Source organism: Neomonachus schauinslandi, chromosome 4 (genome assembly GCF_002201575.2).
Source record: "Neomonachus schauinslandi chromosome 4, ASM220157v2, whole genome shotgun sequence".
In the NCBI taxonomy this organism is placed as follows: Eukaryota; Metazoa; Chordata; class Mammalia; order Carnivora; family Phocidae; genus Neomonachus; species Neomonachus schauinslandi.
In genome coordinates, this window is record NC_058406.1 from 33,449,547 (window position 1) to 33,475,731 (window position 26,185).

General features: G+C 43.0%; 1 protein-coding gene and 1 pseudogene across 12 annotated transcripts in view; one reads left to right on the top strand and one right to left on the bottom strand.

The window, feature by feature from the left end:
* ST3GAL3 (ST3 beta-galactoside alpha-2,3-sialyltransferase 3) overlaps positions 1-26,185 on the top strand; it is a 160,085-nt gene that overhangs the window by 15,759 nt on the left and 118,141 nt on the right. The gene's annotated exons all lie outside the window — the stretch shown is intronic.
* LOC110574976 lies at positions 21,144-21,591 on the bottom strand (annotated as a pseudogene).

Sequence of the window (26,185 nt, forward strand, 5' to 3'; positions counted from 1 at the left end):
AAAGGAGTTATTTTTGTGTGTGTCTAGGCATTCTCAAACATTTCCCCATATAAATTGGTGGTAAGTGCTTCTTCACTGTATGCCGTTCTGGCTTATGAAAGGTTTCAGAGGAACCCTCCACTTTTGGGTAGTGGGGGGCACCTGGATACATGGTCAATAAGCACATGAAAAGATGCTCAGCATCATTAGTGACCAGGGCGATGCAAATCACAATCACATTGAGACAGCACTTAACACTTACTAGCATGGCTGTAATGAAAACGACAGATAGTAACAAGTGTTGGTGAGGATGTGGAGTCCTCCTGCACTGCGTGTCGGAATGTAAAATGGTGCAGCCACTTTGGAGAGCAGTCTGGCAGTTCCTCAAAAAGTTAGACATAGAGTTGCCATTTGACCCAGAGTCTACACTGAGGATCTCAAGAAAAATCAAAACATATGTCCAAATTAAAACTTGTACACAAATGGTCATAGCAGTATTATTCATAACAGCCAAAAAGTGCAAACAACCCAGATGTCTATCAGCTAATGAATGGATGCATGGAATGGGGTATATCCATACAATGGAATGTTAAGGAATGAGGTGCTGATATATGATATATCCTACAACGTGAATGAGCATTGAAAACACGTGAACCGGGGCGCCTGGGTGGCTCAGTTGGTTAAGCGACTGCCTTCGGCTCAGGTCATGATCCTGGAGTCCCTGGATCGAGTCCCGCATCGGGCTCCCTGCTCGGCAGGGAGTCTGCTTCTCCCTCTCATGTACTCTCCCTCTTCTTCCCCCTCCCCCCTCTCATGTACTCTCTCTCATTCTCTCTCTCTCAAATAAATAAATAAAATCTTTAAAAAAAAAGAAAACACGTGAACCTGTCATAAAGGACCACATATTTTTTTTTTAAGATTTTATTTATTTATTAGAGAGCGAGCGAGAGAGAAACAGCATGAGAGAGGAGAGGGTCAGAGGGAGAAGCAGGCTCCCCGCTGAGCCGGGAGCCCGATGTGGGACTCGATCCCGGGACCCTGGGATCATGACCTGAGCCGAAGGCAGTCGCTTAACCAACTGAGCCACCCAGGCGCCCCTAAAGGACCACATATTGTATGAGATGTCCAAATTTGGCAAATCTGTAGATACAGAAAATAGATTGTTTGCTTAGGACTGGGGGAGGGGGCAGTGGGGGTATGATAGCTAAAGGGTATATGGTGGTTCTTCCTTAACCCATAGCTGCCAAGGCCACATCGGTGTGGGCACTGGGCGGAATGCCCCTCCTGGGAGCTTTAGGAGTTCATTTCCTGTTGGTGAGGGTTTGGGAACCTAGAAATTCTTTTCAGATTTAATAGTCACGGGCTGTTGCAGCCTGGACTTAGAATTTTTTTGGCTGTACAGTTCCCTTGAAACCTAAGAGGCCAGCTATAGAAAGATTTTCTTGAGATAATTGTGGAAGTATAAATATGGACTGATCATTTGATGATATCAAGAAATTATTAACTTTGTTAGATGTGATAAGGATACTGTGGTCATATAAGGAAATGTCTTTGTGTTTTATGATTATGTCCAGACAAAGTATTTAGGGATGAAACAACATGATGTCAGGGACTTATTTTAAAATAATGTAGCCAAAACAGAGAGCAGGAGAAAGAAGGAGGGGCAGGGGAGGGAAGGGAAGAGAGAAAGAATGAAGAAAGAAGTGAAACCAGGAAGCCAGTAACAAAATGTTTTAATTATGTAATCTGTAGGATGGGGTTCATTACACTCTTCTCTCTATTTTTATGTAGTTAGAGAACTTTCATTAAAAGTAAAATAGAAAATCTTTCATAGGTAAATAACCATAGATGTAAAAGATCTTATATAGACTCTGATCTTTGATTTACCGACCTCTGCTCTCTATTCTTCCCTTGAATTAATTTGTGGCTACTTTGTGAAACCTTTTCTTTCTTTTTTTTTTTTTTTAAGATTTTATTTATTTATTTGACACAGAGAGAGAGAGAGAGATCGCACACAAGCAGGCAGAGGGAAAGGGAGAAGCAGGCTCCCCACCGAGCAGAGAGGCGGACATGGGGCTCGATCCCGGGACCCTGGGATCATGACCCAAGCTGAAGGCAGATACTTAACCAACTGAGCCACCTAGGTGCCCCTACTTTGTGAAACCTTTTCAAACAGGAGGCTAGGCTGGGAGACAGTACTTGAATCTGATTTTCCCCCGTGGGTTCACTCCAGTTGTCTGCCACATAACTGTGGGTTGAAAAATGTTTGGGGCCACAGTTTCTTATGAAAGTTGCTGCTTGGCAGAATCACCTTACAACTCCTTCAGTTTGGGATATGAATGCTAACATTTATATAGAAAGGGAGGTGAAAAATCTTGTGTATGTACATTTATATTTATACAGGTAGGGCATATATATATAGTACATATAGATTTGCATTCATATGCATAAAATTACTCTGGAAGCAAAAGCCCCAAAATAGTGACTTTGATTGCCTTCAGGGAAGAAAACTGATAGCTGGGAAAGGATATAGGATGAAAGAGGACCAAGGACCAAGTCCTGGGGGAATTTATAACTAAGAGTTGAGCAGCAAGTAGTCGCTGCTTATAAAGTCAGCCCAAATAAAACAGTGGTTCGTAAACTTTTAAGAATGCATGAGAAGAAGTCTGAGAAGGAGCAGCCAGAGAAATAGGAGGGGGAAGTCAGAGGAAGAAAATTTCAAAAAGTAATACAAAGGCATGCATGTGCCCTTAGACCCTGCATTTCCACTCCTAGGAATTCATCTGCAGGTAATGGTGCACACTTGCAAAATAGTCTGTGTACAAGATGGTCCACGGTGGCAGTTTTTCTTTGTTTTGTTTTTTTGGGTTTTTTTTGCATCATTATTTTTAATAGCAAAAGCTGGGAAGGCAGTTAATTGTCCACCAGTAGGGGCCAAGTTCTCCCATCCAAGGGGCTCTGCACCTGAAGGATGAGGAGGCTCTATATTTGCTGCCTATGAGATTTCTCAAACATACTGTTAAGTATGGAAAGCAAAGGCCAGGAGTTTTGTTTGGGGCTTAGAAGGTTTTAAACTTTTATCACTGTTCTGAGTAGATGTAGCTGTTGTCCTGTTCTTTACTATCATTACAAAATACTGATTTGTTTGCTAGTTTTCCTCTGATGTATAGTACTGTTATTCTTCTTATGATCTCATTACAAGCAGTGATTGTCACCGAAGAGTGGCAAGGTCAGATTTTTGAGTTACTGAATCTGCTTCATTTAGAGCCCATCACGGTTGCCTCCTGCTGTTTTGTGTGACTGCCAGTTGCCTTTATATGGTATTTTAGCTTTTTAATGGAGCTTCGATATGTAGTAGTCTCCTTGAGCCACAAGAGGGCAGAAGAACCTTTTGAATCGCTAGAGGACAGTTCCGTGCTGGGTCGCTTCTTTCTGGCAAAGTCGAGCGTGGATGAGTTCTTTAACTCATTCACCTGGAGCGTGTGCTCCTAAAAGGCAGTGCCTGTGCCTGTCATCAGGAGAGGGGGTGAGAGGAGAGAACAGGTTTTGGAATCACATCTACTTGCCTTTTGCTCTCCCTTCCCCCTGGCACAAGTAGCTTGAATATGCAAGACATACTACAGAGTTGAGGCTTTGGAGTAATCCCAACCTGACTTTGAGTCCTAACTTTGGGACTTTAGGTAATTTATTTACTCTCTGTGAACCTGAGTTTTACCGCCTGCGGAACGTATAAAGTATTTAATGAGATAATGCATGTGAATAAAGCTCTTAGCTCAAAAAGTAACTGTTGTAAGTGTAGTAATACCAGATACCTGCACAGATGGATAATAGAGCCTCAGTAATTTTTGTTATGTAGCTCTTTGTTATGTGTTTAATGATTTCTTTGATTACAAGCCAGGTGGTAATGTTTTCTTTAGGACAATTTCAAAGCTCCTTTTCTCAAAGTGTTTATGGTTTCACTTATTTCCTTGCAAAGAGCCTGTTCTTTTAATAGTATAATACGTTCTGAATTTTTGTAGAGAGTCTCCATTTTATTTTTTTAAAGTTTTTATTTCAGTGCCACCTAGTTAACCTACCACGTAATACTAGTTTCAGGTGTACATATAGTGACTCCCACACTATCATATGTTCCTGGGCACTTATCACAGCAAGTGCACTCCTTAATCCCCGTCACCTGTTTAACCCATCCCAGAGAGTCTCCGTTTTAGAGCTTCTGTCCCACTGTGACTTGATGTGTTTTCATTTTTTATCAGAAAATCTGGTATTTGTGCCGTATGCCGAGGCAGGGTTGGTCAGCGTGATGTTGCATCAAGAATAGGTGCCTGGGGGCGCCTGGGTGGCTCAGTCCGTTGAGTGGCTGCTTTCGGCTCGGGTCATGATCCTGGGGTCTTGGGATCGAGCCCCGCATCCGGTTCCCTGCTCGGCGGAGAGCCTGTTTCTCCCTCTCCATCTGCCTGTCACTCTGCCTACTTGTGCTCTCTCTCTGTCTCTCTCTCTGTCAAATAAATAAAATCTTAAAAAAAAAAAAAAAAAAGAATACGGTGCCTGTCTCATGTTGGGTTCACGGGGAAGTAACTCTGAGATGAAGGTCAGTGTGTGGAAAGCTTCCTGGGGAGTGGTTTGGGGGTCAACATCCCAGAGAGGAAAAGAAAGGAAGGGGAGGAAAAGGAAGCGGGATTGTGCGGAGGGAGAATTCGGGCTGTGTTTCAGTCCCAAGAAAGGCCTCAGCTGATGCCATGGGGAATGGAAGTGGGGACGGCCCTTCTGAGTTGGGGTGAGGGGGCTGTGCCTTTGTGGTTTCTCCTTGACGGGTCACAGACTGCCACCCGGGGTGGAAAGCCCCCCGGGAAGGGCGTGACCCGGGGAAAGCAGCTCTGTTCACCTACCTAAGCCCTTTCCTGAAGGTGCCTGACGTCTGGGGACTTTCCGCTCACCGTGATGCCAGCAGATGGGGACTAGTTTTTCCTTCCTTCCAGAGTGAGGGGGGATCTGAGGGGCATACTACAGCTCCCACCAGTGCCCACGTCACCTGAAAGGGAGAAAAGCAACAAAAGAGCTTTAGACAGAGTTGCTTGTAAGTAGGACTCAGGAATAATTACTATTTTTAACTTGAATTCAGGATAATATCATTTTAGTCAGGGTGGACTTTCTATTATTACAAACTACCCTCAAATTGCAGTGGCTTAACACAGTGAAGGTTTATTTCTCTCTTGTCACAATCTAGTGCAGGGCTGTGGGGGCTGGGGGAAGAGTTCTGTTCTACCTCATTCATTCAGGGACACGGACTCCTCCCATCTAGTGACCGTACCAGCCCCAAGGGCCTTCGAGGCCTCCTCTGGTCCTGATCCAGTTCTCAGAGGAGAAACAGGTGAGAATATGGAGACTTTGCAGGTCTCCATGGGCCAGGACTGGAGGTGATATGCTTCTGCAGCCCACATTCCATTGAGCAGCCCCCAGTCACCACTACAGTATTATATTGCTCATACCCTGCGGTGGCTGGGTTTCATCACTATTGGGGAATCGAAGACACTTCAAAACTGTATGTTTTTAATTTCTTAGAGTTACATATTTAAATTTCCAAAAGCATGATATCACAGTTTTCTTTTTACCTGGGGGTATTTTTTTTTTTTTAAAGATTTTGTTTATTTATTTGACAGAGACACAGTGAGAGAGGGAACACAAGCAGGGGGAATGAGGGAGAAGCAGGCTTCCCGCTGAGCAGGGAGCCCGATGCGGGGCTCCATCCCAGGACCCGGGGATCATGACCTGAGCCGAAGGCAGATGCTTAACGACTGAGCCACCCAGGCGCCCCACCTGGGGGTATTTTTAAAAGGCTCAGGAAAGCAAAATTTTACCAGAGGGTGGGAATACAACAGAGTAATACAGAACTGAGAATTTAAGGATTACTTGTTCTGGAAAGGCAGAAAGAGGCACAATTCCGTTGTGTGCGTGCGTGTGTGTCTATGTGTATATTTCTAGGGAGAAAGAAGATTGAAAAGCCTCTGATTCTGTTGTGTAGCTATGAAAACAAGCTCTTCTCGCTCCCTTAGTTATGCAGGAATGTCTCTACGTGGTGACGTGGAGGGAGTTGGGAGGGTTAGGGTTACAAGGAAATATTCATGCAAATAGCACTGATAGCCCCTGGGGGTTCATGCAGATACCATCCAAGCAGCCCTTGAATTGGGTGGAGAGAAGCCGAGGTAAAGACATCAATGACTTTGTCAGTCAACAGGTGTTACTGCTGAGTGACAGTTGGGCACTTACTAGCTTTGTTCTAGGCAACGTGGGGCACACGGGACCAGAAAGCTGTGACTCAGAGAAAGGAAGCAAGAGTAAGGGCCCAATTAAGTGTTCCGAGGTGAGGAGGAAGGAGTGAAATCGAGGCGGGCTTTGAGAAAGACCTGTACCCTGAGGCAGGGACCCTGATGAGTGGGGTAGGATATCAGGGGGCCCGGGGAAAGTGCGCCAGCCAAGTAGAGGATTAGCAATCCTTCTGAAGCAACGGTGATTGCTGAGAGCCCCACGTGAATAGTGGTGGGGGGCCGGGGGAGGTGGGACAGAAGATTGGAATGGGGGCAGAGTCCTGTGATGGAGGCCTGGTCCCAGATCTGCAAGTTTAGGTTTGATGCAGCAGGGCCATTAAAGGTTCTTACATGGAATGGAAATACCTGGCGGAAACGTGGTGTTCCGGACTTCAGTGTGAAGAATTAACAGCACGCAGAGCTTTCTTCTGGAATTTCTGTTTGAGGACCTAGAATTGAAAATTGTCTTCCTTTATTCCCTCAGTGAAGTTCATTTAGTTGTACCTATTAAGCTAGTTACTGTGCTAGTCTCCTAAGATCAAAATTAAATAAGCCTCAGTGCCTATCTTTAAGGAAATTGTAGTCTGGTTAGGTAAGACATGCTTTAAAAAATGAGTGCACTAGGTGTTACATATGCTAAGACAGAGGGAGGTATGGCTGGGCACACAGCGCTGGACAACCTTCTGCAAAGCCCACACTCTGCCGTGGAAGCACCGAAATCCTCCTAAAATAAAATAAATAACATAACTAAAAGTTAACATAGGGACATTCTCCTGCCCTGACCTCTGCCCTTGACCATTACCGTTATACGGGGAGTAGTTAACCTGCCAGGGAAGGGCAGCGTTAAGGGATGGGTGTAGGAAGGGCCTGGTGGAGGAAGCAACTCTTGAGCCTGGACTTGAAAGCTGCAGGGAATGAGGTGGGACATGCATTTTAGGTAGAGGGAATAGCACGAACACAGGTGTGGGGACCTGGAGAAGGGCTGGGAGAGAGTCCTGTATGGAGCACCGAGTTCAGGCTCTGGGTAGAGGGATGTGATGAGAGGATTGTGCGCAGGAGAGACAAGTGGCCAGATCTGCACTCTAGGAAGAGAACTTTGGCAGCAGCGTGGAAGAGAGGGGGTGAGGGAAAGAGCAGGTGCGGGTCCCAGCTGCCTCTGGTAGTTCAGGGATGGGGAGGGGTCTGGAAAGGCCGCATGGAAGGATCTGAGCTGTGGAGAGAAGGATAATGAGGAGGAGCAGACAGTAACACTGGGGCATTTCTGGCAAAGCGAAGATTATGGGCAAAGGCACAGAATGTGAAAGAGCCTGGCATCTTCGGAAAACCACGGGGAAGCCCGCATGGCCAGTAGGCAGGGCTCTAATGGGGAGATGTCCCTCAAGGGGCAGGTAGGTCATAATTCAGGTCACACTGAAGAGTTCAGACTTTACCAGAAGAGGAAGCCTCAGGCTGTACATGCAGCAAGTCTCAACACATTTCCCAGGATTGGAGGCATACGGAATAAATTCTCTGGCCAGAGCAGAATTAAACTAGAAATCAGTAACAGAAAGATAACTAGAAAATCCTTGTATGTCTAGAAGTCAAGAGATAAACTTGTAAATAATCGTTGTGTCAATGAAAAAATCATAATGGAAATTGGAGAGTATTTTGAACTAAATAGTAAATATTGAACTAAATATTAAAAACACTATGTTAGAATATGTGTAATGCTACCAAAACCAAGCTTAGTGGGAAGTCTACAGGCCTAAATGCATATATTAGAAAAAACAAACAAAGGCTGAAAATCAGTGATCTAAGCATGGGTTTCAAGAAGTTAGGAAATGTACAGCAAATTAAACCCAAAGAAGGAAACCAAAATAATAAAGAATAAAGTTTAAAGAGAAAAAAAAAACCCACCTTAGAATACAGAGGATTAACAAACCCAAAAGTTTGTCCCTTCGAAAGACTGATAAAACGGACAGACCTCTGGCAGGGCTGACCACGGAGGGATCAGGGGAGAGAGCGTAGGAGCACCAGGGCCAAATGAGCAACGCCAGGAATGGAAAGGGGACAATGCTAGAGAAACTGCAGACATTAAAAAGATAAAAAGAGAATATTATGAGCAATCTGATGCCAGAAGTTTGAGAGAGAACTTCTGGCCCAGTGACTGGCCTTCAGTCCTCAGCTGTATGCATAGCTGAACGAAGACAGGGCAGATTTAAAGCTTTGGGCGCAAGAAGGGAGGTGCAAGCTCATCTTGACTTGTTGGGGTAGGACTGGGGACTAAATCATAATGAAAGGACATGTCTTGTTCAAAGACCACCTCGATTGGAGGAAAAGCAGCAAGCCATCCTGGAAGCGAGCACAGCGATGAAAATTAGTTGGACGGTTTTTGACTGGCTGTCAATGCTAGAAACCAAGCATCGGATAAAATCTCCCCTTGCTTCTTGTTGCTTAGAAGGAAGAAGAAGTCATTCGGTTTAGCAAACATTGCCAGAGTCCTGCAGCGTGCCAGATACTTTGCCAAATGCCTGGGATATTAAATCAAAACTTCCCGTTGTGGTATACAGAGCCCTCCGTGTTCTGATCTCCGACCAACTTTGCAGCCTCATCCGCCAGAAGAGCAGGCTGGCATCTGTTGCATCTTGGGGCCTCACCCTGCCTCTGCCAGCATCCCATCTTCACTCCGCCAGTTGCCACGTCCAGTGGGATTCCCTCTTCCCTCAGCGGGTCAACATCAGCTTCTCCCTCTGCCGTTCCCAGCCTCCACTTTCCCCTGGCTCCCTCCCTTTGGGCAATCAGCATGCTTGCTTATTTACATGTACATAAAAATTGTGCATGCATTTTATATCCAAAATGAGTGCTTGAATGTGTCTGGTTTAGAAAACATCAATTAGAGACCTTTTTTCCATGTACCGTGAAATCGATTCTTGGAAATCATGATGTATATTTAAATAAGTGAGACTGGGTCTTTTTGGAAACCACTTTTGATGCAGTAATCTCTAAATTAGACCAGAACTCGGGAATTACAGTTTTTCATAAAATTGTGCGTATGTGTGTTTGAGTCACGATAAAATAAGGCTCATTTTAGAAAGAACCCCTATACTTCTATCATTCAGAGGCTGTCCGAGGTAATTTTTGTCTTTTCTTCCTGAACTGCTTCCTATGTCCCAAACGTTTTTCTTGTATGTAACTAATCACATTGGTGTATAGATAGATTATTTTTTTAAGTTTTCAGTTGTAGTCTGCTTCTCCCTCTGCCTCTCCTCCCAGCTTGTGCTCTCTCTCTCAAATAAATAAATAATCTTAAAAAATACTTTATTTATTTATTTGAGAGAGAGCATGAATGGCGGGGCGGGGGCGGGGGAGAGGGAGAGGGACAGAGAGGAACAGACTCCCCGCTGAGCGGGGAGCCCGATGCCTCCCGGGCTCGATCCCAGGCCACTGGGATCATGACCTGAGCTGAGCTGAAGTCAGACACTTAACTGACTGAGCCACGCAGGTGCCCCCAAATCACTTTATTAATGAAATTTTTAAAAGATTTATTTGAGAGAGTGCACACACGCACACACGCACATGCACGCACATGCACACATGCGGGAGGTAGGGAGGCGCAGAGGGGAAGAGAGGGGTTAGGGAGAGGGAGAGAATCCCCAGCAGATTCTCCCCTGAGTGTGGAGTCCATCATGGGGCTTGATCTCAGACCCTGCGATGATGACCTGAGCTGGAATCAGGAGTCAGAGGCTTAGCTCACTGAGCCACCCAGGTGCCCCTGATGAATTTTTTAATTGGGTTGTGAATGCTGTCAGTAGGAACATGGAAGTAAGGAAGAAGGGAAGGCTTTTTAGTATTGTAACCACAGTGACTTCTCTATTACCTCAGTCCGTAGGCTCACATCTGACCCATTTCTGGTGGTTGGAATTTTGGCTCCTAGTTGACATTCAACCTGTGAGGTTTTGTTTTTTTCTTTTCCCTCAAGGAGCGGAGAGATTCTGGCTCAACCTTCTTTCGCATCTTAGCGTTGTCCCCCCCGAGGTTACTACATGCCTTGGTCTCAGGGCTTCAGTTCTGATCCATTGTTAATCCTTTTTATTTGTTTTAGCTCAACTTTTTGCTTTGGAAAAATTACAAAAAACAGTAAAAAGTTGAAACCACAGTACAGTAAGCATCAGGATCCTTTCAACTAGATTTTCTAGTTAACATTTTTATGTTTTGCCACATTTGTTCTATCTCTGTAGACAGACGCATTTTTTCTGTACTCATTTGAAAGTAAGTTGCAGAGTTTTTATTTTTTTATTTTATTTTTTTATTTTTTAAGATTTTCTTTCTTTGACAGAGAGAGACACAGCGAGAGAGGGAACACAAGCAGGGGGAGTGGGAGAGGGAGAAGCAGGGTTCCCGCGGAGCGGGGAGCCCGATGCGGGGCCCGATCCCAGGACTCCGGGATCATGACCTGAGCCGAAGGTAGGCGCTTAACCGACTGAGCCACCCAGGCGCCCCACAGAGTTTTTATTTTTAAGACTTCATTTTTCAGGGGTGCCACAGAGTTTTTATTTTTAAGACTTCATTTTTCAGGGGTGCCACAGAGTTTTTATTTTTAAGACTTCATTTTTCAGGGGTGCCTGGGTGGCTCAGTCGGTTAAGCGCCTGCCTTCGGCTCAGGTCATGATCCCGGAGTCCTGGGATCGAGCCCCGCATCGGGCTCCCCGCTCCGCGGGAACCCTGCTTCTCCCTCTCCCACTCCCCCTGCTTGTGTTCCCTCTCTCGCTGTGTCTCTCTCTGTCAAAGAAAGAAAGAAAATCTTTAAAAAAAAAAAAAAGACTTCATTTTTCAGAGCAGTTTTAGGTTCATAGCAAAAGTGAGGGGAAAGTACAGATATTTCCCATAAACCCTCTGCCCCCACACATGCATAGCCTCCCCCACTGTCAGCACCCCCACCATCCCCATTTCTTAACAGTTGATGAAACTACATTGACACATCATTATCACCCAAAGCCCATAGTTTACAGTATGGTTTACTCTTGGTGTTACACTGTGTGTGGCTTTGGATAAATGTATAATGACATGTATCCATTATAATATTATACAGAATAGTTTCACTGCCCTAAAAATCCTCTGTGCTCCACCTGTTCATCTCTCCCTTCCCCCTAACCCCTGGCAAACACTGATCTTTTTACCATCTCCATAGTTTTGCCTTTTCCAGAAATGTCATATAGTTGGAATCATACAGAATGCAGCCCTTTCAGATTGGCTTCTTTCACTAAGCAATATTATGTATTTAAGGCTTCTCCATGTCTTTTCATGACTTGATACTTTATTTCTTTTTAGCACTTAATAATATTTCATTGTCTGGATCTACCATAGTTTATTTATCCATTCAACTACTAAAGGACAGCTTGGTTGCTTCCAAGTTTTGGCAATTATGAATAAAGCTGCTGTAAACATCTGTATGCAGGGTTGTTTTTGTGTGTGTGTGTGTGTGTGGACATAAATTTTCAATCCCTTTGGATATATACCAAAGAATACGATTGTTGGAGTGTATAGTAGAGTATGTTTAGTTTTGTAAGACACTGCCAAACTGTCTTCCAGAATGGCTGTTGTCAGTGTTCTGGATTTTGGTCATTCTGATAGGTGTGTAGTGGTATGTCATTGTTGTTTTAATTTACATTTCTCTGTTGGCATATGATATGGAACATCTTTTTTTTTTTTTTTTGGAAGTTGTTGTTTTTTTTTTTTAAAGGTTTTATTTATTTATTTCACAGAGAGAAACACAGCTAGAGAGGGAACACAAGCAGGGGGAGAGGGAGAGGGAGAAGCAGGCTCCTGGCCGAGCCGGGAGCCCGATGCGGGGCTCGATCCCAGGACCCCGGGATCATGACCTGAGCTGAAGTCAGACATTTAATGACTGAGCCACCCAGGCGCCCCTGGAAGTTTTTTACTTTATTTTTATTTTACTTAATTAGGCTCCACACCCAACATGGGGCTTGAACTCACAACCCTGAGATCAAGGGTCACATGTGCTACTGACTGAGCCAGCCAGATGCCCTGTGGAACATCTTTTTATATGTTTATTTGTCCTCCATATATCCTGTTTGGTGAGGAGTCTGTTAAGGTCTTTAGCCCACTTTTTAATTGGGTTGTGTGTGTTCTTATTATTGAGTTTTAACAGTTCTTTGTATATTTTGGATAATTGTCCTTTATCAGATTTGTCTTTTACAATTATTTTCCCCTGAACTGTGCTTGTCTTTTCATTCTCTTTATGTAGCAGAAGTTTTTCATTTTATTTTATTTTATTTTAACGATTTTATTTATTTATTTGACAAAGAGAGACACAGCAAGAGAGGGAACACAAGTAGAGGGAGTGGGAGAGGGAGAAGCAGGCTTCCCGCTGAGCAGGGAGCCTGATGTGGGGCTTGATCCCAGGACCCCTGGATCATGACCTGAGCCGAAGGCAGACGCTTAACGACTGAGCCACCCAGGCGCCTCAGAAGTTTTTCATTTTAATGAGGTCTAGTGGAACGGTTCTTTCTTTCCTGAATCACATCTCTGGTATTATATCTAAAAAGTCACTGCCAAACCAAAGGTCATCTAGATATCTCCTCTATCTTCTAACACTGTTATAGTTTTCTGTTTTACACATAGGTATGTGATCCACTTTGAGTGTCTTGAAAGGTCTCTACCTAGATTCATTTTTTTTGCATGTGGATGTCCAGTTGTTCTAGCACCATGTGTTGAAAGGACTGCCTCGTATTGTTCCTTTGTCAGAGATCAGTTGACTGTATTGATGTAGGTCTATTTCTGGGCTCTCTATGCTGTTCCGTTGATCTGCTTGTCTCTTCTTTGGCCAGTACTATACTGTCTTGATGACTATAGTGTTATAGTAAGTATTGAAGCTAGGAATGCCAGTCTCCCACCTTCGTTCTTCTTCTACAGTATCGTGTTGCCTGTTCTGGGTCTTTTACCTCTCCATAGAAACTTTAGGATCAGTTTGTCAGTATTCATAAAATAACCTGCTGGGATTTTGATTGGGATTGCTTTGAATCTATAGCTCAAGTTTGGAAGAACTAACGTCTTGGCAATATTTAGTCTTCTAATGGAATGTGGGATGTCTCTCCATTTTTTTAGTTCTTCTTTGATTTTGTTAATCTGAGATCACATTTTTCCTCATCTAGATCTTTGGGGGGTACTAATGTAAATGGTATTGTTTTAAATTTCAAATTCCATTCGTTCAATGCTAGTTTATAGGAGTGATTGACTTTTATATATTAACCTTGTGCCTTGCACCCTTGCTAAAATTGCTTATTAGTTCTAGGAGTTTTTTGTCAATTCTTTCAGATTTTCTGCACAGTCATGTCATCTGTGAACAAAGACAGTTTTATGTCTTCCTTCTCTATCGGTATACCTTACTTCCTTTTTTTTCTTTTCTCATTGCATTAGCTTGGACTTCCAGTACAATGTTGAAAAGGAGTGGTGAGAGGGGACGTCCTTGCCTTGTTCCTGATCTTAGTGTGAAAACTTGTAGTTTCTCACCATTAAGTGATATTAGCAGTAAGTTGTAGATATACTTTATCAAGTTGAGAAAGTTCTGTTCTTTTCTTAGTTTACTGAGAGTTTTTATCATGATTAGGTGCTAGATTGTGTCAAATGCTTTTTCTGCATCTATTGATGTGATTCTGTGCTTTTTCTTTATTAGCCTGTTGATATTGATGTATTACATTAATTGATTCTCAAAAATCAAATCAGCTTTATATCTGGGATAAATCCCACTTGGTTGTGGCATATAATTCTTTTAATACATTGCTGGATTCAATTTTCTAATATTTTGTTGAGGATTTTTACATCTACATTCATGAGAGATAATTGGTTTTCTTTTCTTGTAATGTCTTTGTCCTATTTTGGTATTAGGGTAATGCCAGCTTTTTAGAATGAGTGAAGAAGCATTCCCTCTGCTTCTGTCTTCTGGAAGATATAGTAGAGAATTGGTTTAATGTCTTCCTTAAATGTTTGGTAGAATTCACCAGTGAACCCATCTGGGCCTGGTGCCTTTGTTTTGGAAGGTTACTAATTATTTATTCGGTTTCTTTAACAGATACAGTCCTGTTCAGATTGTTGATTTCTTCTTATGTGAGTTTTGGCATATTGTGTCTCCAAGGCATTAGTCCATTTCATCTAGGTTATCAAATTTGTGGGCCTAGAGTTTTTCATAGTATTCCCTTATTTGAAAGTAGGTTGCAGAGTTTTTGATACTTTTTCTTAAATATCTCATCTTGCATTTCCTAAAAACAAGGACATCGGGCGCCTGGGTGGCTCAGTTGGTTAAACGACTGCCTTCGGCTCAGGTCATGATCCTGGAGTCTCAGGATCGAGTCCCGCATCGGGCTCTCTGCTCGGCAGGGAGTCTGCTTCTCCCTCTGACCCTCCCCCTCTCATGCTCTCTCTCTCAAATAAATAAATAAAATCTTTAAAAAAAAAAAAAACAAGGATATCATGGGACTCCTGAGTGGCTCAGTCAGTTAAGCATCCAACTCTTGATTTTGGCTCAGGTCGTGATCTCAGGGTTGTGAGATCAAGCCCCGTGTCAGGCTCCACACTGGGTATGAAGCCTGCTGAAGATTCTCTCTGTCTCCCTCTGCCCCTCCCCACTCTAAAAAAAACAAACAAACCCCAAAACCAAAGATATTCTCCTACATAGCCACAGTACCATTATCACATTAAGAAAATTGACTTATTAATTCCTGTTAACTTTTTTTCTTTTTCTGTTTTTTAAGATTTTATTTATCGAGAGAGAGAGCATGAGCAGGGTTAGAGGCAGAGGGAGAGAAAAAGGGAGAAACAGACTCCCTGCTGAGTGGGAAGCCTGTTGTGGGGCTTGATCCTAGGACCCTGAGATCATGACCTGAGGTGAAGGCAGACGCTTAACTGACTGAGCCACCCAGGCGCCCCTCAACAAATCACAAGGGGGATAAAATGGTCTGAGGATCAATACCTTAACCAAATGATCAAACATCACCAATATGATAGTCTGACATTATATGCCTTCTAATGTGATGCAGTAGTAAATATCCATTGTCTGCAGAGTGTTTGTGCCAAAAATGTTTAACCTGAATCTAATATTGAGGATATAATCAGACAAATCCAACATGTAGGACATGCTACAAGTCAGCTGACCTGGACTCTTCAGAAAAAAAAGTGACAGGAATAAACAAAAATGGAGGAGGTGGGCTGTTCCTAATTAAGAGAGGTTAAGAAGACAAAACAGCCACATGCAATGGGTGAACTTTAATTGGAACCCAGGTGTGAGGAGAAAGGCCACAAAAGACATTTGCCGGGGGCGGGCAGTTGGTTAAATCTTAATATGTACTGTATGTGATGACATCGAGTCCTTGATACCATATAAAACTGTTACAAGTTGTGGTGATTCCAGTTCTACTTTGGTTTTTTCTTTTGATATTTTTATTCTTGTTTCACTAAGCATATAGCTTATAATATATTTTAATAAGAATCAAAGCTGTTTTCTGTGCCATTCCCTTGTGGAGAGTTTTGCAGTGGATGTTTCCAAAAGACTGCACGTTGCTGAAAGTGCAGATATGTGGCCACTGAGTGACCTCCTCTCTCCGGCAGATTCAGGACCTTTGCATTGCTGATCGTGGACTGGAGTTTTTAGGTTGGGGTCCAGAGACAGGAGTAGAGTAGTAAAGTCCTGTATGGAGTAAGGGGAAGCCCTGCCTGAAGGCATACATTATTGCTCTCTCTGAGGGCGGTGGAACCAAGCATCCTGTGGATATTCTAAAACTACTTCAGAAAATCTGTAGTAACTCTATGACAGTTTTCAGCCCTTTCTTTATAGAGAAAAAGGACATGGTAGGATTTTTGTTTCCTAAAGATGACCTGTTTCCGGAGCCCTTCCCACATCGTTTGTTCATTCATTTTTAAACTTATCATTCAGTAAATATGTATTGAGTGTCTGCTATGTGCCAGGATCTGTGCTAAGTGAAGAGTACTGTGAATAAGACAATCCGTGTCACCTGGAGTTTCTTTGTCTGTATGGGGAAACCAGCATTAAACACAAGTCAGTACCCAGTTAATCTGTAGTAAGGGCTGCAAAGGAAAGGTAGAGGGGCTCTGACGGAATAATAGGAAGACTGTCCCAACCTGCATGTTAGCTCAGAGTACAGCTCTAAAGTTGTCCGCCCCTCCATCTCCATCCTCTGCCTCTGGGACACCCAGTCCCAGTCTGCCTGATTCCTTTACCTTCTCTTCCCTAGTTTTGGAGTGAGAACTGACTTGAGTATCCATGAGTACTTCGGATATCAATTTACAAAGCTAATTCGTTACCTTGCTGAATTTAAAAGACCCATTCTTCTCTATTGCCAGATCCTGCCTACTTTTCAAGAGAAGCTGGAAATCTTTTATGTGAAATCTCCTGACTTATAAATGTTAACAAATTCAAAAATTTCCATACACTTTGTGGGCTAAACATAATACATCTGAGAGCCTCCAGTTTGTAGTATCTGCTTGAGGGGACAGAAGTTCAGGTATAGGAGGATTCTGAGTCAAAATATTAGGCAAAATTCCCTTTATCTTGTCTAGTCCTAAACAAAAAAAATAAAGTTACTAAAGAAGAGATTCAGGGGCGCCTGGGTGGCTCAATTGGTTAAGCGACTGCCTTCGGCTCGGGTCATGATCCTGGAGTCCCAGGATCGAGTCCCGCATCGGGCTCCCTGCTCGGCGGGAAGTCTGCTTCTCCCTCTGACCCTCCCCCGTCTCATGCTCTCTCTCTATCTCATTCTCTCTCTCAAATAAAATAAAATCTTTAAAAAAAAAGAGAGAGAGATTCAGAATACTAAGGACAGAAACCAAAAGAGGGTTTAAAAACCAGGTCCTTTTTATTTTTTCCTCAGTATAATAATTAAGTAATAAATAATGATTACCTTCACTGATTTCTTAGCCCTCTGCTGAGGTTTCTTTCTTGCTTTCATTAAAAAAAAAAAAAAAAAAAATCCAAACAGTAAAGTTCCCTGTGTTCAGAGGAGCAGACAAAGGAGATTTGTCCATGGTTAGCCTCCAGAGCCACAGGGGTCCGTGTTTCCCTAGAGGGGACGTGATGTGCCTTCCACTCTCCTCCCCCTTTCTTTAGGTAACAGCTTTCTTGAAGTATAAATTACATATGATACAGCCCACCCATTGGAAGTATACAATCAAATGGTGTATTCAGTCACTACAATGAATTTTCAAACATTTTCATTATTTTAGAAAGAAACCCTATACCCATTTGCAGTCACGCTCTGCTTTCCTCCAACCTCTCCTAGCCCTAGGCAGCCACTAATCTACTTTCTATCACAATAGATTTGCCTATTTGGGGCATTTCATATAAATGGAATCATATAGTATTGGTCTTTTGTGACCGGCTTTCATTTTGTATAATGCTTCAAGATTCATCCATGTTGAAGCATGTAGCAATACTTCATTCCTTTTATGGTGAAATAATACTCCATTATATGGATATTGCACATTTTGTTTATCCATTTATCAGGTGATAGGCATTTAGGTTGCTTCCACTTTTTGGCTATTGTGAATAATACTGCTGTGAACATTGATGTTCAGGTTTTTGTGTGACATTAAATTCTCTTGGTATGTATACACCTAGCAGTAGAATTGCTGAGTCATACAGTAACTCTATTCAACCTGCTGAGGGGGCGCCCAGCTGACTCAGTCTGAAGAACCCGTGACTCTTGATCTCAAGGGTCGTGAGTTCAAGCCCCATGTTGGGTGTAGAGATTATTTAAATAAATAAATAAAGACTTAAAAAAAAATAAGAACCTACTGAGGAAATCCCAGACTCTTTTCCAGAGCTAGTTCACCATTTTACATTCTCATCTGTGATGTATTCCATTTCTCCCCTGCCTTCCACTGTTAGTACTTAAGATGAACGATAGTGATGGCAACCAGTTAATAGCTTTTCATTTCTCAGCTGGGGTACTGTGCAGTGCATATCCTCCCTTTTTAAGTAGAAATATATATATATTTTTTAAGATTTTATTTATTTATATGAGAGAGAGAATGAGATAGAGAGAGCATGAGAAGGGGGAGGGTCAGAGGGAGAAGCAGACCCCCTGCCGAGCAGGGAGCCCGATGCGGGACTCGATCCCGGGACTCCAGGATCATGACCTGAACCGAAGGCAGTCGCTCAACCAACTGAGCCACCCAGGCGCCCCTTTAAGTAGAAATATTACAAAGTCATGGATACACAATATTTCTCATGACAAAATACAAAAACTTTTTTGAGCAACCTTTTACTTTATTCCCCCCCTTTGCCTTAACTGAGTTATCTCTGGAGAACAGAATGGCACCATACTCATTCATTCATTCATTCATTTATTTATTTTAAAGATTTTATTTATTTTTATTTTTTAGAAGATTTTATTTATTTATTTGACAGAGAGCACAAGCAGGGGGAGTAGCAGGCAGAGGGAAAAGGAGAAGCAGGCTCCCCACAGAGCAGGAGGAGCCTGATGTGGAACTTGATCCCAGGACCCCAGGATCATGACCTGAGCCAAAGGCAGTCGCTTAACCAACTGAGCCACCCAGGCACCCAAGATTTAATTTTTTTAAATATTCTTCATACCCAACATGGGACTTGAACTCATGATTCCAAGATCAAGAGTCACACACTCCACCCACTGAGCCAGCCAGGCACCCCAAGTACCATACTTTTTTTTTTTTTTTCAAGATTTTATTTATTTATTTGACAGAGAGAGACACAGCGAGAGAGGGAACACAGGAAGGGGCAGAAGGAGAGGGAGAAGCAGGCTTCCTATTGAGCAGGGAGCCCCATGCGGGCTTGATCCTAGGGCCCCGGAATCATGACCTGAGCCAAAGGCAGACGCTTAACGACTGAACCACCCAGGTGCCCCATACTTTTTTTTTTTTTAAGATTTATTTATTTATTATTTGAGAAAGAGAATTTCAAGCAGACTCCCTGCTGAGCAGGGAGCCCAACTTGGGGCTCTATCCCATGACCCTGAGATATGACCTGAGCTGAAATCAAGAGTCTGATGCTCAACCGACTGAGCCACCCAGGTGTCCCAGTACTATAATCTTTTAATGACAGCCTACCAAGTACATCCTTTTTTCCAGATGAAGAACAGAATGTCATATGGCAAATGACTGAAGAGTCTCATCCTGTCCAAGGGTCTCTGGCACATGTGAATAATGCAGGCCCTGTTCTCACAGAGATGTATCTCTTTTTTTTTATTATTTGGATTTTTAAACAGTTATATTGGATTTTAAAGCAAATCCTAGACATCATGTCATTTTACCCATAAATACTTCAGTATACATCTCTAAGAGAAGAACTTTTTAAAAATAGAGCCATCGGCGTGCCTGGGTGGCTCAGATGGTTAAGTGTCTGCCTTCGGCTCAGGTCATAATCCCAGGGTCCTGGGATCGAGCCCCGCATTGGGCTCCTGGCTCAGCAGGGAGCCTGCTTCTCCCTCTTCCTCTGCCTCTCGCCCTGCTCATGCTTTCTCTCTCTGTATCTCTGTGTCTCAAATGAATAAATAAAAAAATAAAATAAAATAGAGCCATCGTGTTTTTACCTCACATTAACCTAGTTCCTTAATATCTTCTAATACCTAATCCATACTTAAATGTCTCTATTATCTTAGAGATGCCTTTTCATAGTTGGGTTTGTTGTTTTTTTTTTTAAATCTGGGTCCAAACAAGGTCCACACATTTGCTTGTTTTGTCTTTTAATTATCTTTTATTCAAAACTAATTATTTTTGGTAAATCATATTTGGATAAATAATCACAAAATAACAAGATAGTATCTAGTAAAGCATTAAGTAAGTAGGATGTGGTCAAATATGAGTCACCTAGGTTTCTATTAGACTCCTCATTGGCTCTGTTGGTAGCTATATGACAACTAGGTCAGAGAACCAGATCAACTAGCTTTGAAGCCCCATTCCTACCACTGTAGGCTATGTAATCCTGTGCAGGTTAATTTAGTGTTTGTTCTTAGTGAAGTTATACATGTGCGTGGTTCGAAAAAACAATTCTACAAGGCTTGTTACCAACAAAAATGAACAAGAAAAAAAGTACTCCTCCGTTACCACTACTGCTTGATTTCCTACTGCTAGGAGGCATCCAATTTCAACTCAGAATTCTAAGTGATTTGTTTGGTATTCTCTAAATAACATACTTATATTGCCAGTTAATATTTCTATTTTGGGTATTACCTATTGACTTTCTACAGTTGAAGGTGAAGATTCAGTACTCTCACACTGACTGCTTCTTCACCACAGGTAGGAAGTCCATCCTCCCATTCTCCCGATACAGTTAGAGCAGCATTTGGTCCATATACCATGACCACGAAAATGCTGTTCATAGATAACATATTACTGTTTTTTCACTGCACATTTTGTTTTTCCTGAAGTCAATTAACAGCCTTGCCTTTTGTTTTGCTTAGTTTTCTGTGTATTTATCACTAATTCAATCCTGAACTCTTCCTTAGTTGTATGAATCTGTTCTCCAGACGTTCAAACACATTAGGTGGTCTGTCAGTTTCATTTTCTCGCGTAAAATATCTCTAGGAGCCTTCTGACCCGCACAGCTGTGGACTGTTTGCTCTTTTTTTTTTTTGAACACCACATGAGCTTTATTTGTACAGCCTGTAAGATTTCTAGATCTGTCCCAGTGAGGGAAAAAGGGGCCTCTTAAACCTGTTACTAAAATGCAAATTAATAATTGTTGATCAAACACACAGTGTTGACAAATAATTCTTAGCCCCTATTTTAACTACTGTGATCATCAGGGGGAAAAAAAAAAAAAACCCTTTTCCTAAGACATTCAGCTGCAAAGGGCAGGCAGTGTTGGAATCCCCCTCAGTGATCCTGCACCACTCTGGAAAATATGCCTTTGGGCTCTTTCCCATCCCCCAGGGCAGCAGCAAATCCTTCCTGTCGCCTCCTTTTGGCCAAAGCAGCCAAAGATTTAAGTCTTTGGTTCATAGATGGCTAGATCTGCAAGTACTTTCCTGCTGAGCTCCACCTGGCACTTAATTAAATTGACAATGAATGCTGGGTACTTCGGGCCGTGTTCCTGGGAGGCAGCTGTAATTCGATTAATCCAGAGTGTGCTCCTGTTCCTCTTGTTCAGTCTTCGCGCTTTTGTGCATTTCACAAACGCTCTGGTCCCCGCTCTCACCGCCAGCCTGCAGCACCGATCCTTCCTTACCCGGAAGTGCCGCGCATGCTGCAGCACCTCCTGGATCCGCCAGTAGCGGTCAGTGAGGCGGCTTCGCGGCCAGAGCTGTGCGGTGAGGAAGACCATGGCGCCCGCGGCCGGCTCCTCCTCCACTGTTTGCTCTTTATCCCTGCTGCCGGGCTATGGCTTGGAGTCACCCTCCACCATCATCCTCTTCTGGTATATCTTGTTTCCTGAATCCCATGTTTTTGTTTTGTTTTGTTTTGTTTTCAGTTCTTCATTTAGTGGCACACATCCTCTAATAATTTCCTGAGAAAGGTTGCATGCGAGGTAAATTTTTGAGACCTTGCCTGTATGAAAGTATCTTTATTCTAAACTCATACTTAGTTGATAGTCATGCTGGGTATAGAATTCTTGGTTAGAAATTATTTTCCCTCGGGGACACTGCGTGGCTCAGTTGGTTAAGCATCTGACTTCGGCTCAGATCATAATCTCGGGGTCCTGGGATTGAGCCCCACGTTGGACTCCACACTCAGTGGGGAGTCTGCTTGACCCTTTCCCTGTCCCTCTCCCTCTGCCCCTCCCCCTGCTTGTGCTCGCTCTCTCAAATAAATAAAATCTAAAACAAAAAATGTATTTTCCCTCAGTATTTTGAAGATATTGTCCCACTGCACTCTAGGCTTTCAGTGTTCCTGTTGAGGGGTCTTATGCCATTCTGATTTATTTATTATTTGCATAAAACCTCTTGTTCTCTCTGGAAATTTAAGTGTTCTGAAATTTTATGATGCTGTACCTTGGTGGAGGGTTATTTTCATATTGTGCTCAGAGGTCCCTTCAAGCTAAAAAAAACTCAAGCCCTTTAATTATGGAGAAATTTTATTGAATTGTTTCTTTGAATATTTTCTCCCTTCCATTTTTTTTCTTATTTTCTTTTCCTAGAATGCCTGTATTCAGATGTCATGTCTCCTAAACTGGTCCCCTAATTTAAAAATAATTTTTTTCTCTCCCGCTTTCCATCTGTCTTTTGCTTTACGTTCTGAGAGATTTCCTCAACTTATTTTCCAATCTTTTTCATTTCTGCTATCTGTTTTAATTTTCAAGAGTTATTATTTTCTTTTTATTCACTAAATGTACCTTTTTGAAAAATTGACATCTTTTACTTGTTTCATGAAGTATCTTCTCTTTGAGGATTTTAATTTTTTTTTCCCTAGGTTTTCATCTTCATGTGTATTTCTGTTTTTCCACATTGCATTTATTTTCCAATTGTTTTGGTCTCTGTCTTTACATTGGATACTTTTTTTCTAATACCTTGTGACCTCAGCCCGTAGTTGAGAGTATGGTGTCTTGTTTTTAGTACTGTTTGCTCTCCCACTTCCACTGGTACCTGGGGCGCTCAGCAGTTGAGACTTTCGGGAGTTCTGTGGGGTATTTCAGGTTGTATGTCAGCTTTCCCCACTACTAGTATAGGATTTAGCTTTGTGGGAGGTTTGCTGAGCCAGTTCCTTTTGTTTACCTGCTTTCCAGCTTCAAAACCTTTACGGCTGGTGTCTCTGCTCTTGTTTTCTTGGTCTTTGTGTCCTTCTGCTTTACAACAACCTTTTATGTCACTTAGAGGGGTTTGGAAGGGAGTGCAGGTATATGCGTACCTTAAATCAGAGTGAAGCAAACTATAGTTCCTGCACCGAATCCAGCCCTTTCCTCTTTTGAGGGCACTAGGACTAAAGCTTTCCTGTGTTCCTGCAGTTCCAGACCTCATCCGACACCTGACTCAGATTCGGCACATGCCTAGTTCTGCTGCTTCTGTTGCCCACGTGGGTTTGTAAGCAATGCCACCCTCCTTCCCTCCTCCCCCCCCCCCCCAGGGGGCAGTGCGTAGTAGAATTGCAGCTACTCCCAGACTGCCAGGTCTCCCTATGGGTGCTGATGCCCCAGGGGGTGGCCTGCCCCTGATCCTCAGCCAACTGCCTTTTGTCTCCTGGATGATATAGCACTTTCTTTCTCAATTTCATGGTGACTCAGTTTTTAAAAATAGTCTTTGATGTGTCAGAGCCTTTTTTGAAAGTCTAAACAGATTGTATTGACGAGTTCCCTTTTAGTCACATGCATTTTTACCTCCTGAAAGAAACCCTAATATATTAATTAGGTGTGATTTTAGCTTCCTGAAACCACACACCCCTCACTTTCAATGCTTCAGTGCCTCTCCTAAGCTGTTCCCACCCTACCAGCACAGCCTGTCCTATAAGGTCATCTCAAACCAGCTCAAATACTATCGACTCCGTGGCTTACTAGGTTCTCCCAGCAAAAACTCTCCCTCTTGCATCTGAACTCCTATAGCAACTTCTTTATATTCTCCTGATGGATGGTTCATAAACTCGTCCATGTCAGGGACCATGTCTAATCTTTTCCTGCAGTTTTTTAAGCTTAGTAAAAACCCTATTATATATGTTTGATAAGTTAAATTAATGAAATAAATCTAAGAAACTTCTTAAATAAGTCTATCTACTCTATCTACTGTATTGATTCACAGCTGAGTCTGCCATCTGATCATTGTACAGAAATGGTTCCCACTGAGGTTACAGATGTCTTCCCAGTGAATAATTCTGCTGTATCTTTTTATCCATCACGTTCTTCTACCTCTTGCCACATTTCAATATTCCTTCTTGTAACCAGTTCTCACCTCCTCTGGCTCCCTCTGTTCTGCTACTCCTGTCTCTGATTATTTCACTGATTTCTCTTCCATATACCACATTCCCCTAAATTCATGGTTGTGTTTTATTTTCTGTCCTCAGGCCTTTTATCTCTGTATCTTCAAGAATCTCATTTACTCAGATTTTGTTTGTTTGGGATGGGGGAGAGAGGGAAGAAATGGAGGGGCTAACACTAGGGGTTAGAACCCTCCCCCCAGGATCTAGGCAATGGAGAATCTAGAACAAGAAACAGCCACGTGGCCATTAAAGTATCAGCTCTGCTAATAGACCAGTAAACCCCTAAAGTTGAGGCTCTTCTGTAAAGCTAGATTAGAGGACACCTGTTAGGGCCAAGGTCCAAGTGGGGCCTTTTACTTCCCCTGAGATTCAGACCCTGTGGGGTGAGTTGTGCCTGGAGCAGGTCCAGCCTGGTGTCAGATCCCCACGTTACACCCAGTCATTGGAAAGGCAGAGAGTGCTCCAGGGTATTAAAGGGTGAGGACTGGAAGGTAGAGGAAGTGAGCCCGCTCAGACTATAGATGGCTCAGGGATAGTAAGAGACATGAAAAGGAGAATCTCAGTTATAGGGTAAGCCTCAAAGGAACCCTGAGATCTAGCGGAAAGGTGATCCGTGGTATAGTCGAATGCCACAGACACCGGCACTGGAAGAACATTCTGGATTTAAGACAGCTCTTTAAGGTGTGTTGTTGCCCTCAGTGGCAGGGTTGTGGCTTTCACTCTGATCTCTGCCTCGAAGGTGGGCCCTAGGGCCCAGCCTCAAGTCTGGCCCTTGGCCTCCCAGTCTTTGCTCTTCTTTGTCTGCTTGTATCTCCCCAGCTCTCTGTATTTCCCAGTTCAGATCACCCAAAGGTAGACTCTGTCTGCCCCATAGATGGATGATGATCTGTCTGTGGACTGCCTGCCCCTGGGTCAGGTACCCACTGTGGTCCAGTTGTCAGTGGCCAGAGGAGAGACAGTGTCATGGGGTTTAGATGAAAGCCACTCCCAGTCAAGCAGCAGTCACCATCTAGTTGCCCAAACCCCAAATGTAGATATAATCCTCCTCCTTCATCTCTCACTCTCGTCCCACTAGTCACTCGTCCTGTAAAGTTTCCCTTTTGAACATCTCTAGCATCCATCCTTTTTCTCTTCCTGTTGCCACTGCCTTGGTTCAGGCTGCTGTGTCCTCTCCTCTGGAGTAAGCGTACTCCTCCTTATCGATCTCCCTGCCTTCAGTCTCTCTGCCCTCATTTATCTTTTACTCCCTTGCCAGAATAGTCAATTTCGCTCCCACATAACAAAGTTTATATTTAAAAAATAAATCAGATCATGTTACTGCCCTGGCTGAAGCTACTGAAATACAATCAGACTTTTTCTATGGCTTCCTACGTGGGGCCTTCCAAGGATCTGGTTCCTGTCTTCCTCTCTGACCTCATTTCCCATCCTCCTTGTGTTTTCAGTGCTCTGCGTTCCAGCAACACTGGCCTTCTCGCTGGTCCTTAAACGTACTAAGATTGCTAAACTTGCTTTTCCTTTGGCCTGGAGCTCTTTTTTTCCCTTCATCTTCTCTTGGCTGGCTCCTCTCTTCAGGTCTCAGCCCACAGGTCACCTCCTCAGAGAAGCCTTCCTGAAACGCCCCATCCAGCGTGGCCTGTACTTCACCCTTGGTCACTGTCACAGCGTTGGAACATTCCTCATACCACTTAATACTGTCCGAAATTGTTTTGCTCATTTGTTTACTCATTGTTTTCATCTCCCTGCCTAAAACATAAATTCCTGGAGAATAAGAACAGTCTTGTTCTTTCTTACTGTTGTATCCCTAAGTCTGGTGTGTAGGAGTTGCTTCATAAATATCTGTTAAATTAACAAACAGTGAGATAGCTCCTTCATTACTCTTATGCTTAGCTTTTTATCCCCAACTTTATTAAGACATAATTGACAACACAATTGTAAGTTTAAGGTGTACGGTGTGATAATTTGACATACATCTGTATTTGTGAAATGATCACCACAATAAAGCAAGTTAGCACGTC